The sequence below is a fragment of the Taeniopygia guttata genome, chromosome 3, assembly GCF_048771995.1.
Source record: "Taeniopygia guttata chromosome 3, bTaeGut7.mat, whole genome shotgun sequence".
Classification (NCBI taxonomy): Eukaryota; Metazoa; Chordata; class Aves; order Passeriformes; family Estrildidae; genus Taeniopygia; species Taeniopygia guttata.
In genome coordinates this window covers 68,715,210-68,728,924 of record NC_133027.1, presented here as the reverse complement: position 1 = coordinate 68,728,924, position 13,715 = coordinate 68,715,210, and the positions used below count along the sequence as shown (strand labels likewise).

At 35.3% G+C, this 13,715-nt stretch overlaps 1 protein-coding gene across 2 annotated transcripts in view; it reads left to right on the top strand.

Moving 5' to 3' along the window:
• The window catches only part of FMN2 (formin 2), a 158,814-nt gene that overhangs the window by 104,054 nt on the left and 41,045 nt on the right, over nucleotides 1-13,715 (top strand). The window lies entirely within an intron of this gene.

The following is a 13,715-nucleotide window of genomic DNA, read 5'->3' as shown; positions in this document are numbered from 1 at the left end:
CATTTTTTTTAAAGTATCTAACTTTAAACTTATTCTTATTTTATGATTTTTGGCTATACTTTCCAGAATATAATTTTATATGTGTTGTATAGTGATCTGGTTTTGCAAGGATATGCAATTTCCTTTGTGATTACGTGTCTGTACTTAAGGAGAGTGAGAAAAACTAAAAGAGAAAAGGATATCCATCCCATCCATTAAGATGTTTGCAATGTTCCCATATTAATAGTGTATGTTGTTGGGTGGTTAACAAAAGGAGAAACCCATAATGTCAGTAAAAATATTACTGTCTCATTTTGATGAAAATAATTGGAAATGAGTATTGTGAACGCAGTAAAGTGTGACTAAACAATTTCTACATTTTTTTTTTAGAAATGTAGGATCTATTATGCAGAATTCTGTCCCAGTGTAAGAAAGACAAAGACTAACATATATCAAGAAGGAATCTCTGGTTAAGTTCCAAAAATAAAGTAATTTAAATACCTTTCATTATGAAATCCTTTGTTTTTACTTCATGGGATTGAATTCCGACTTGAAAGAGGCCATGTTTAAAGCAGGATTTCTTTTTCCTGTTCAGTGTTTGACAGGCTTTTGATCTAGATATTTTTTCTAGGGGCTTTTGTTGTTTGTGTAGACATAATCGATGAGTCTTTTCAGCTAGACTGCACACGTGATCATTTAGAAAAACAGAGGGACAATTCTTGGCACCTTTTGGAGATTTTTGTTTATATAACATATGCTCTGGGCAAAGAAAAATCAAGCTTTACATTTTTATCTTTTCAAGTTCCAGTTTCTCTAAAGTCAGAAAAAGTTTTAACTTATAATTCAGATGAAAAGCATTTTTCATAAGGTTGAATAATTTGTCATGTTTATATGATGCCTTTCAGAGTAGATAACTTGTGTGCATAATGGGACCTAAAAGTTCAAAGGAGGTAGTTACTTACAGCATATTCACTTATACATATTGCAAGCAGCTAAAATGGAAAATGGTTTTCCCATAGGCAAGAAAACTTGGATACCGAATGTCCTTGGCAAGGGGTTAGCAAGGCTATGCTTTATAAGAATAGTTACTGTCACACACAGCTAGATAACTTTCAGTTATGTTACTGCAACTAGTCTAGCTGATTGTTGCTAATTTATAATTTATAATTATTTTATTTTATTTATAATTTATAATAAAAATATATTTTTTTAATGTTAACACTTAGATTCATCAGAGATAGAACAAGGTTGTATATCATTAGCATGATTGCAAAAATGGTTTCATTTGAAAGCTAAAGAAGGGGAAGAGGTAAGAATGTGTTCAGAATAATTAAATTTTTAGGTGGAAATGATAGTGGTACGCGTGATGAAGGCTGTTCAGTATTTGCCTTGCTATTGAAGTCAGTAGGGTAACAACCAGCATGTGCATTAAAGTATGGAAATTTGTGACAGGATGCCAGTCCTTTATTGAGGGACTTATCTTGATTATTCTTAAAATGATCAAGATACTTAGCAGAAGATTAAATTACCTGTACTCTCCTTTCTACATTGGCTTAGTGGATATTGGCAAGCATAATTTACCCTATGCACTGGTTTTTTTAGGGTCTGTGTGCTTCAAAACTCAAACAAAATCCTCTCAGTTCTTCCAGGTTCTCTTGTTTTCTTCCATGTTTTCTCCTTCTTGTTTTCTTTTCATGTCTTCTTTTTCAGTCCACATACTGCAATCACATCAAATCATCAAATGGATGATATGGTTATCTTGTTCTTACAAATGTCAGGGGTTTTTTTCTGAACTTCTCCATAGCAATGCAGTTTAAAAAGGGAAAAATTAAAAAAAAAAAAAAGTGGAAAATCTGCTTCAAAAAAGGAAATTGAAGAAAAGTTGTCAGAAAATACAAAACTTTTCAAAATTTTTTGCTATTTAGGTTTTTTAATAACCATTTATCTCAGCATTTCCAATGTGTAATATATAACTGTGAAATTTAGTAAAACAGTTGTCCTTTTCCAATGAAAATTTATTCATACCAAACAGTTTAAAACAGGAATTAAGGATTTTAAACAGGAATTTAAAATTTACATGTCTCCAATATAGCACGTATAATTACATTTTCTGTCTTTGTGTTATTCCTCACAAGTTATGACAATTTGAATGAGAGAGAGACTGAAAGCAAAGAACTGTTTGGGAACCTTGTCTCCATTGTTCCGTATGTAGCTGTGAATAGATAGGAATGCAAATACATGAGAGATCACATCCACCAGTTTAGAAAGTTTCAGAAATCACTTCTTTTCCTCATGAAAATGAGTCTGAAATGACACAATGGGGAAATGCTGAGTGTACTAATTACCATGCAGTTTGTAGAGGAATTTCATTAGCAGTTAGTAATCCTTTAACCTTGTCCTCACTGGACATGTTAGCCAGCTCACACTGAAAGAATTGTATGTGCATGAACCACAAATGATTCATAGTCCCCAGGTTTTAACTGTGGTTAACTTTGCAGTCAAAAGCAGTCTCTGGGTGTCTGCTGTTGGGATGCTGTCTAGGCTGTGCATTCTTGTCATCTTGATAAAGCAGGAAACTTACGGCAGGAGGTAGCAACCATCACTCCCTCAGAATAGTAAGTCTTTTTTGGGACGTGGGGAGTTTCAGTATGTTGAAATCACAGCTTTTCCACTGAGATTCTATAAATTGTGAAAATGTTGCAGACTTCAAATCTGAGCAAATCATCCTACATCATATTAAGAATCCAAGCCAATATAATAAGTTTTAGAGTTCAGAAAAAACATCATGCCGTGGGAGAAGTACAAGCAGTTTGCAGAAGTAAAAACAAAAATTTCTGATGTTTGGCTAGTTCATTTTAAAAGCAATAAGAATTATTCCAGTGTGATTTTATGTTTTGGACCACAGAGTAACCATTCAGTATTTGATTCCTTCTAGTCTTAATTTGCAAAACTGCAGTTCTGCTACTGTAAGTTAATACAACCATCAGGTTTTGTTCTGCTGGACCCAAGAATATAGACTCTTCTCCAGACCTAAATTCTAATCACATCCTCATGATCTTACAGAATACAAATCCTAAAACTGTCCTGTTGTTTGAAGTGTCTGTAACTATCTCCTCCTTTTGCCTGGAAGAGCATTCAGTTCTAACTGAACAGTTTCCAAACTGTTAGTAAAGGAATGTATAAATCACAGTGAGTTCTGTTAATTGCTGTAGCTGCAATCAGGTAGTTGACTATGACTAGTTCTTTTAAGTAAAGTAACAAAAGGCTGTGCATCATCAAATGATGGATTGTGAATGAGACTAAAGCATCGGACTGAATCTTGGATGTCTGGGTTGAGTTCCTTGCTCCAGAAATACTATAGATTGCAAAATGAGTGCTGCTAGGGTAATCTTAATTCTGGCCTTTTCTAACCCAGAATGATTGATTTTGCAGATTCCATTTTCTTTAAATATTGTTTTTATAATTTGATGAATATAAGGCAGAACATAGCAATAGTTCATAATTTTTCTAAAAATAATTTGAGGAAAATATGACTGAAACATGATTAGGAAGATATATGAATAAATTTGGTTATATTTTTCTTTTAAAAAATGCATGGAACATTAAGAGGTTGGATATTAGTAATTTATGTGGAGACACTCACTTTAAATATTATTATGATTACCAAAATATTCTCATTACTAATATCTAAAATTTTCTTATTTCCTTTAAGAAGAAAATGTTGGAGGAATATGAAGGGCAAGCAACATAAACTCACTAGAACATAAGATGCAGGAATTCAACTTAAGCAGTTTAATTTCATAAATGTTTGCATTTTTCTGTTAGTATTCTTTTTGTCGAATTATTGAAGGAGCTTTTAAAACTTGTTCTTTGTATCTTGAAAGTATTTTTTTTAATCTCACACTGACATCTAAATGCTGATAAATAGTTTAACATCAGCATGATATAAACTTGTCCCTACTTCAGATGTCAGCACCTCCATTGGTGTGCATTTTTACATAGTAATCCTAATTTGGATTGTATTGCATTTGCAACACTAGACAGGCTTCACTGAATTAGCCTTTCTTTGCTTCAAAATCCATGAAAGACCAAACTTTTAGGCTGGGGTTGTCAGCTGTTTTATACCTTTGGTGCGGGATCTCATATAATCATTTTTGTAGGCATCACAGTGCTTTCAGACAGATGTGGTAGAGTTAAAAAGGTATTTTGCTATCACATGAGAACATATCAATCTATGAGTATCACAACAGCATGACACAAGTAATCCAACTCAAAAGACTATGAAAAAAATGCCTTATGAAAAAAAAGTTACTAAAAATCTTGTGGATAGTTGGGGAGGGCTGAAAATTCACGTTTTTAATCTCTTCTCCAGTAAAAATGTAATCAAATAAGATTTTTTTTATGACATAGTTCCTGGGATGGAGAATGAAAAATAAGAGGATGTTAAAGCTTAAGAGCATGTAGGTCCTTCATGAGCCCTAATCACAATGGCACATGTTCTTCAGCACTGTGAAATCCAGGCTCACAGATGAACAGTTTTCTTGATGGATCTTTACTATACCTGAAGACATATATTTAGTCATAGGTATGTTGTCTAACTTCACATCTGTTTTCTGCCTAGTCCTGACCTGAGTGAGACTTTTAAGCAGTGTAGGATTTAAGATCAGTAGCAGGGAACATCAAGTGAGGAGCTCAAAGTTGCACACAAAATACTATGTATTTTACTTCTGTGAATGTGACATAACATTACAGTGAGTAGCTGCTAAAAATACATAACTAAGTATGTTGGAGTGATTTGCTGGGGTTTTTTTGGTTGTTGTTATGTTTCAGGGTTTTTTTAAATTTGGGTTTAGGTACAAATTTTCTCTCCCTTAATTCAGCTGACAGGAGATGTCATCCTTGAAAGTCTCACAAATTATAGAATGATTTGGATTGGAGGGGACCTTAAAAATCGTCTAGTCCCAACCCCCTACCATGGACAGGCACACCTTCCACTTGACCAGGTTGTGCACAGCCCCATCGAACCCAGCCCAGAACGCTTCCAGGGATGGGACATCCACAAACTCTATGGGCAGCCTGTTCCAATGTCTCACTGCCCTCACAGTGAAGAATGTATTCCTTGTATCGAATGTAAATGTACCTTCTTTCAGTTTGAAGCCGCTCCCCTTGTTCTATCGCTAAATGTCCCTGTAAAAGTTCCTCACTAACTCTCTTGTAAGCCTCACTTAGGTACTGTAAGGTAGTCCCAAAGCCTTCTTTTCTCTTGTCTTCACAGGAGAGGTGTTCCAGCCTTTTTATCACTTTCTATGTTCTTGCTTCAAAAGGTTGCTGCTTAGGCTGGGGACCCCAGAGCTGGACATAGCACCCCAAGTGGGGTCTCCCAAGAGCTGAGTAGAGGGAGAGAATCACCTCCCTTCACCTGCTAGCCACACTGCTTTTGATGTGGCCAGTTGGTTTTTGGGGCTGTGAGCATGCAGTGCCCAGTCATAGTGAGCTTCTCATTGACCAACACCTCCAAGTCTTACTCCTGTTCTCAAACCATTCTCTGCCTAACCTGTGTTTGTACTTAGGATTGATTGGACTGAGGTGCAGGACCTTGCATTTGGCCTTGTTGAACTTCGTGAGGTTGACACAGGCCCACCTCTCAAGCTGTCATGGTCCCTCTGGATGTCATCCCTTCCCAACACCACACAAAATGGTGTCATTGGCAAACTTGCTGAGTGTGCCCTCAATCCCACTGTCCATGTTGCAGACAAAGCTGTTAAAAAGTGCTGGTCCCAAACCCAGTCTGAGTCATTCCACTCGTCACTGCTTTCTACTTGGATATTGAGCTGTTAACTACAAGTCTCTGAGTATGAACATCAGCCAGGTTTTTATCCACACAGTGTCCCATCTGTCAAGCCTATGTCTCTTCATTTTAGAGATAATGATGTCATATGGGACAGTGTCAAATGCTTTGTATGATTCCAGGCAGATGACTCTTCCCTTACCCACCAACACTGGAACCCAATCATAGAAAGCCACCAAATTTGTCAGGCAGTCTTTGCACTTTAATGAAGCTATACTGGTTGTCACCAATAACCTCCTTATTTTCCATTTGCCTTAGCAGAGTTTTCAGGATAATCTGCTCCATGATCTTGCCCATCATTGACACTGAGACTGACTGGGCTGTAGTTCCTCAGATCTTCCTTATTTCCATTTTTAAAATGGAGGGTTGTGTTTCCACTTTTCCAGTCACTGGAAACTTCACAGCCAGGCACAATTTCTCAAATATGATAGTGGCTTAGCCGCTTCCTCTGACATGGATGAATCTCATCATGTCCCATGAACTTGTGTACCTTCAGGTTCCTTAGTCTCAAACCCAGTCTTCTCCTTCTTCATTCTCTCAGCAGAGGCGTTTGCCTTCTGCAGCTTTCGGAGTGTGGTCAGACCACTTGCTGATGAATACTGAATCAAAAGTAAATACCTTTTTATAGACTATTAAGCTTAAATTTTTTTAACTTTTAAGGAAGTTTAAGTTTCTGTTCTTGCATATTCAAGATATGCCTCTATAAATCTTGCTTACAATCTATGGAGATAGCACATAATTTGTATTCCTGTTGTGTGAGGGTATAACATCATAAGGAAGTATAATTGGCTGGAATCAATATAAAGATTTCTGTGTTTGTCTGATCATAGGTTTAAGAAAAGAACAACACAATTAGGAAAATATTCAGCATATTGGATGCTCTATCCCAAGTTATCTTCAAGAAATTGGGGTCTGAATGTTTAAATTTAAATTCTCTATTTAAATGTTCTCTTACCTGTATACATAAAAATCTAAGAAAATGAGGGAGGGGGAACAGGTATTCTTTGTGCTTGCAACCTTTTATGAATTTATCATAGGAAGTCTAGAAGGATGTAAGACTCTTGATCAGATTCCCAAAAGAAATCCTGCTTTATTCTCTTGTAAAGCTTTCTTAGCAAGAATTTACCCAAAAATAAACTATCCAAATGTACTTGGATCTTTTTTCAGTGTAAATAGAAATTCTCAAAACTATAGCAACATAGCCCTAATGAGTCATTGAGAAGGTTTTGTATCTGTTAAAAAAAAAAAAAAAGAAAAAAACCAACTGGCTCCACTTGAAAGTTACTGGAAAGCACATTCATAGCTAATTATAAACAAATAATAGTTAACACTTTAAATAAAAAGAGAGGAAAAAAGCAAAAAGATTTAGGACATAGACAAGTAGATGAAAGGATTGTTGTTGCCTTCCATCTGAGATTACTCAGATGCATTCCTGTATTCAATTACCTGAGAAGATGTGATATTCCCTTAAGAGAGATCAGAAGATCAGAAGGGATGGTAGTTTCGTGCATCTCCTTACTCATAGCCCTTTGAAACTGGTTCAGTAGAAATAGCTTAAATTGCATCAGGGACTGGGGCCAGACGGTGACTACAGACAGTAATCACTGGGTCACGATCATACCACAAACCAGCAACAAAAAATTCTGGAGGAACAAAAGCTCTATCAGGGTGTTTGAAGGCAGTTTGCGTAGACTTACAAGGTCTACTTGGAATACTTTCAGAACAGGCACCAACAGGTCAGCTTGTTGTGTGACTATGCTGATCTAGTACATTTATACATAGAGGACATTGATAATTCTTATTAGTTGGTAGCTTTGAGTCTATTTTTCTCATCAAATCCCTTGCATACTTCATATTCAAATCTCAGCTTGAGTTTTTGTTGTCAGAAAGCCACTAAGCACAAGCCCGTCATTATTTAAAAATTAATGATTGTCTAACTCTTTGGTCTTCCCCAAAACCCATTTCCTTTTTGATAGTGTCCATCCAAAATGGCTTAGTTCTTCCCAGTGCTACTCATGCCCCAACCACATGAAATAAAACATGCAAAGAGAACAACCACCAAAAAAGGCAAAAAAAATGGAGTCAAAACCAGTTGAAAAGTCTAAAAGGGAGGCGAGGGGAAGAAAGAAACTTTTCTCAAGAGCTTTCTATGGATTTCAGTGTGTTTGCTATTCTGCTTTGGTGTTTCAAGGTTTTTCAAAACACAGTCTTGAATAGTATGCTAACTTAAAAAAAAAAAACCTAACTAAACAGTTATTTTGATGTTTCCTGAAGGTGTTTAAAAGTATATGTACTACCAACTAGAATAGGGGAATTTTCTCAGAAGCACTGTCTCACTCTCACTTGGACCTTAGACCCTGATAATTACAGAAGAACTGAATGCTCTTGCTTGTGCTGCTAGTTCACCCAGTATTTTCTCTATATCCATTTTCCTTCTGTCCTAGTCACACACTTGAGATACCTAGAGAAGGTATCCTCACGGCCTCTGTCAGGCGCCTCGGGTCCTCAGGCCTTAATGAAGCTGGGTCAGAAGTGACAGGTGAGCTGTCGGAGGCTCCTTACACCTTTTAAGAAAAAAAGGTCATTTCCCCTCAATTTTGTTCTTAGTTTAGTTTTGTTGGGATTTTTTTAAAATTTGCCTTGCAGTGGAGATATTTGTATATTTTCAAAGCCTCAGCTACTGTTCACTCATCACCAGTGTGGAAGAAAATATGTCCTCTTTAAAGATCCTGGGAAATCTCCAACAAGGGTTTGTACAAATATTAGTGATTGTTTTCTCTTTTATTTGTTGGCTTTTTTTCCAGTAGAAGGGATTTCTGTAACTTTTCCTGTTTTTCAATAATATGTATATGACACTGGAGTACAGTAATCCTAGTCTAAAACAGTAGTTGTATGTCTGAGTTTCCAGTTAGTTGTAAGTCAAATATTTCTTTTTAGATTTTTTTTAATCCTGTGAAATAGATGATATAGTGAAATATTACACTTTCAAACAAGAAATTCCAACAACTAATGAGACAACAAATGTTACTTGCAATATCTGTCCACACAAAAAATGGTCTGTACATATAGAAAATAGATATATTTGCATTATTAGCTTATTTACAAGTCAGATTTAGTGCACAAGGTATAGTGGTTAAATTTGGAGGAGACTAGCAGAGAAAGTTTTTTGGACCAAAAATGAGAGGATACTTGGCAGTTGTCTTCATCCACAGTGTGGCTTGATTTCTGCAGAGAGCTTAGCATAACACTGAAAATGATCCACTGAGGTCAGAGGGGACAATTTGTGGTCAATCAGTGGTTTATAGCCTTGCCTTTGAGCCCCTTTTAATTTAATTCATCCTCTAGACTTCTTGGAAACAAAATACTATTTATAGAATAGCAAATTTTACAAATCTTCTGAAGACCAGCATTTTCTAATATGCCTGTGTCTATTTCTCACATTCAGATTGGTGAGATACATCAATTATCATAAATGCATAGGTCACTTTATTATAGTTATTCATATATGCAGCTTTGTGGATGTTTATATGTGACATTTGCAGGATTCATCAAAAAAAGAATTGGAAGACCAAACACACAAAACAGTGGCATGTATCATTCTGGAATGTGGGTGTGTACTGATAAGGACAAAAGATTTGAAAATTCAGTTAATTAGATTTCATTTGTGAGACCTTGCTTGAAAGCTCATTTTGAACTGCATGAAATCAAGTTTTATGCCACAATTATAAAACACCAAGCAGTAAATTTAAGCAAATTAAAAAAAAAAGTGATACAATAGAAATTAGGACATCTGATGCAAGTAATTTTTGAAGAGATACATATGTCCTGTAGTTAAAAGAATTTATATAAGAGCCTTGGATATAGTACAGTCCTCACACTTGGTAAGCAATGACGTAGAGAGGAAGGAATGTACTTGAATTTTGACCAAATATATAAAGTGTTTAGGAACTATAGACCTTGCTCTAAAAGGAGACCAACTTTAAATAATCTGAAGGTATCTTAATGGAAAAAGCAGGCAAACAGTGGAATGTCATCCAACAAGAAAGCATTAAAGATGCTTTCAAACTAAAAAGGGAAAATATAACTAAAGCAGAACATGTTGTAAACTATTGATAAGGTCACTTCACTCTGTTAGAGGTCACTTTGACTCTAAAATGCTGTGAGTTTAGAGATGGCCATGTTTTTCAAGATGACCTAAGGTTATTTTTCAACTATATTATTTGAAGTAGATTTTTCAGAATTATGAAAGCTGCATGAAAAGCTCTACAATATATACAGTGTGTAAAGGCCAACATATAAATCTGTTACTTTTGCTTACCAGTGTATTACGCAAAATAAAGGGGTTAGTATTTCCTGGTATGATATAGTCTTTAATAGATTTGGAACAGTTTATTTGGACATTCTTCAGCAAATTAGTGTCAAGAATCAAATTTTTAGCTGGAGATGTTAGAAAAGATGATGAGCCAGTAAAATGTTTGGGAAGAAAACTAACCCAAAAGCAGAAATTTCTAAATCTGTCAGAAAGCCTGCAAGCTTTCTGCAAGCTTATATGGTCAGCTGCCATGGCATCCCAGGATTTATCTAATTTTTCTCTGTTGACTGTTGATGATCACTGTGTCATGATGTCATGATCACTGTGGACTGGGTATATACATTCTTTTTTCTTTTTTTTTTCACCTATTATAGGTGTTCTCTTTGTAACCGGGAAGCACACTATTCTCTCCTGAATGTTCTAAGGTGGGCAACTTTTAGCTGGCATTTGGCACTTAATGAATACGTGCCAAGAATGAAGAAGCCAAGTACCAGTACCTTTCACATGCTCTTTTTACATCTGTGATGAACTGCTTTGGCGGAGGAAGTGATAACATAGATGCATAATATTGAGTGAAATGATGAAGCATAATGCATTCTGGAAAAATTCAACTGGATCCATCATAACTAAATTTTTTCCTGCCCCTATTCAAAGAGGAAAATGCAATTGGAAGTAGTTTACCAATGGAGTGATTAGTACAGAGAAAAGTGCATATAAAGTGCATAATATCAGGTGATAATATTCCTAATATTCCACAAGTTATAACAATCTCCAGCTGCTGCAGCATCTAATAGTTATTCCATTATATCCAGGTGTTAGTAAAAATTCTGTTGTTTTGAGAATAGGAGGTTTTCTTCCCTTACAAATTAAATTTCACTGCATATCTTCAACTAGCCATTTTCCACAGCTCTTGGATGTTTACATTGTCTAGTGCAAAAGCAGTCATCTGATTGTTTTCTTTGGACAGGGACAGGTCTGAGTGCATATACCATATTTTCTCTTTCACTGCCACCTGTTGTCTTGTGGAAGAAGAGTTTCTTTCACAATATCTAACCTTTTCTGTCTAGAAAAATGATAATGCAAAAGGGTTGCAAATTAGATTTTCTCTTGTATAAAATCTTTTTGATAAAATGAGGAAGGTTTAAAAATATCATCACATTTGGAACAAACTACAAGGAAATTCTTCAGAGAAAATTATTTATTACATGCATCTCTGCTGTTCAGGGTTTCTGCACTTTCTTTTCATTGTGTAATATCAATTCTCTATTAATTCATCGAAAGTATAGATACCAGAAATAACTTGGATTTTGTTTTGCTTTGTTTTTCTTCTTCTCTGGACCATGATAACTTTTGTTTTTAATTGAAAGGAAACTTGTGCCTGAATGGATATATTCTGACATGCTTTGATAAGCTTAGGATAATATGCTTACACTCTTTCAAAAAATAAATTGTGAAGTATTTGCTCCATAAGTGATGGGTAATTAATTGTGTGCAAACTTGTGCAGAGCATTTGAAATAAAGAAGAAAGGACCTAAAACAAGGCAACTCTAATGATATTCCATCCCATCAATCTTGGAAATTTTAAAAATATTTAGATCCTAAAAATGTGACATATGCAACAGTATACAAGACTGTTGTAGGATGGAATAGGGTATCTTCTATTCTATTTCTAAGCATTATTTAAGTGAAAGAAGTCCAAATTGCATTTTTCAGTAATAGAATTATTTCTTTTGGAATTGTATCCACAGATATTTAATGATTGTGTTCATGCAGATGGAGGTATTTGATCTCGTTTCATTCAGAGAGTTTGTGCACATCTTCTCTTTTGAACTATATGTTTTTACTGGTCATACCTTGATTTTTAGAATTGAACTATGGAAAAAAAAAAAAAAGTATTAATGAAATTCTGTAAAAGCTGCCACATTTCACCTGGTTTCTTATCCAAAGCAATGCAAGGCTTTCAAGAAAAACTCTTAAGTCAGCCCAAATTCACTCAGCACTAGGCTCAATTTCACTCAAAAGGGTTGTGAGCCCTCACAAACCTTCTGAAGAATCTGGGCCAAGATTTAAGTTGGTATTGTAACCTGTAATCATTCAGGATTCACGTGCTCTTCAATTTCCTTCAGAACATTTACGCATCTCTCCTTCAAGTTTTCTGTGGTTTGCTGGGATATTTTTTTCACTTTCAGGATAACAATGGTGGAGCCCAAATCTTCAAGTAATGATTACTAAATACAATGTTTCCTGCTGCAAATATCTGGGCACTAGTCAGCAGTGCTACTGCTCAGAAGACTGCATTGCTACTAATAAAATGTATTTGCATCACTAGACAAAGCTCAGATCATTGTTGTGACTGAGGAAAGTATAAGGCAATTCCATTTGCATATCTTTGCTACAGATTTCACATGCCTATTTGAGTGTATGCTTATAAATTACTTTGTATCTTAATTATTCCACTGCTTTGCTTTTCTCCAACAAATTTAAAATTTTTCAAAGGCAGTGTATCTATGATGTGGAAAAATAATTTAATGAATTAATATTGTAGAGCAATGTAGGAAAGTGAATAAAAAATAGCTGAAATGTTCTTCTTTTTTATATTTCTATATTAATTTTATAGCACTGACATTTGCTACCAGGACAGTTCAGAACCTTTTTATGTTTCAAAACTTTCTGACTGCTGGGAATCTTATAATTCTCCTTGCAAGTTAACAGTCTAGAAGTCTAGTAGATTGAGAAAAGAATCAAGTACCAAATTAAATGACCTTTCTGCTAAAGCATGCAAACCTTAAATGAGATTTAAGTTGTATTGCCTGAATGACTGCATAAGTATAAATTTCACCTGAGCTCATGCTCAGAGCAGATGGACAATTGCTTTGCATATTGGTGATGCCTAAGTTAATGTGCACATTCTTGTAGATTTTTGAAGTGTTCTTTCAGTCATCTAAGTTAAGTGAAATGTGTGAAAAAAAATTATGAGAGAACATGTGGCAAATAGAGAACTTTTTCACCAGTGTGGGGGAAGGACAGTTCCTTATTGTAATTTCCTTCACATGATCACCAAATACTAATATTCTTCATATAAAACTAGTCATGTTTTCAATACGGACCTGCTACAGCTCCAGTACTTCACTAACAGATGTGTGTACAGGGAGAGGGAAGAGTGTTCATTTGTAATTGTCACACAAGTTGTACAAAAGCTGTAAGGCTGAATCCTTACTGCTCTTTGCTCAGCTTTTCCTCCTCTTGGTTGACAAGTTCCCATATTATTTGAGTTTTTGGAATCATTATTTAAGATCTGGCTTTAAGTCAATTTCATGACTTGGTTATTGTTTAGATTACTGGCAGATTTTTTTTTTTCAAGGTTTTGAGTTTTGGATTGGTTTCTTTTTGCGGTGGTGGTTTTGGATTTCTTTTTAATAGGGTTGTCAAAATTTGTGTAGTTTTGTTTGTGCGGTTGTTTGTTGAATGGGGGGCTGGTTGGTTGTTTTTTTCTCATAATTGACCTACATGAGTATATCCTCATGTGGATTCTATATATTTTACACATAACATATGCAAAATTAAAATAATCCTGAA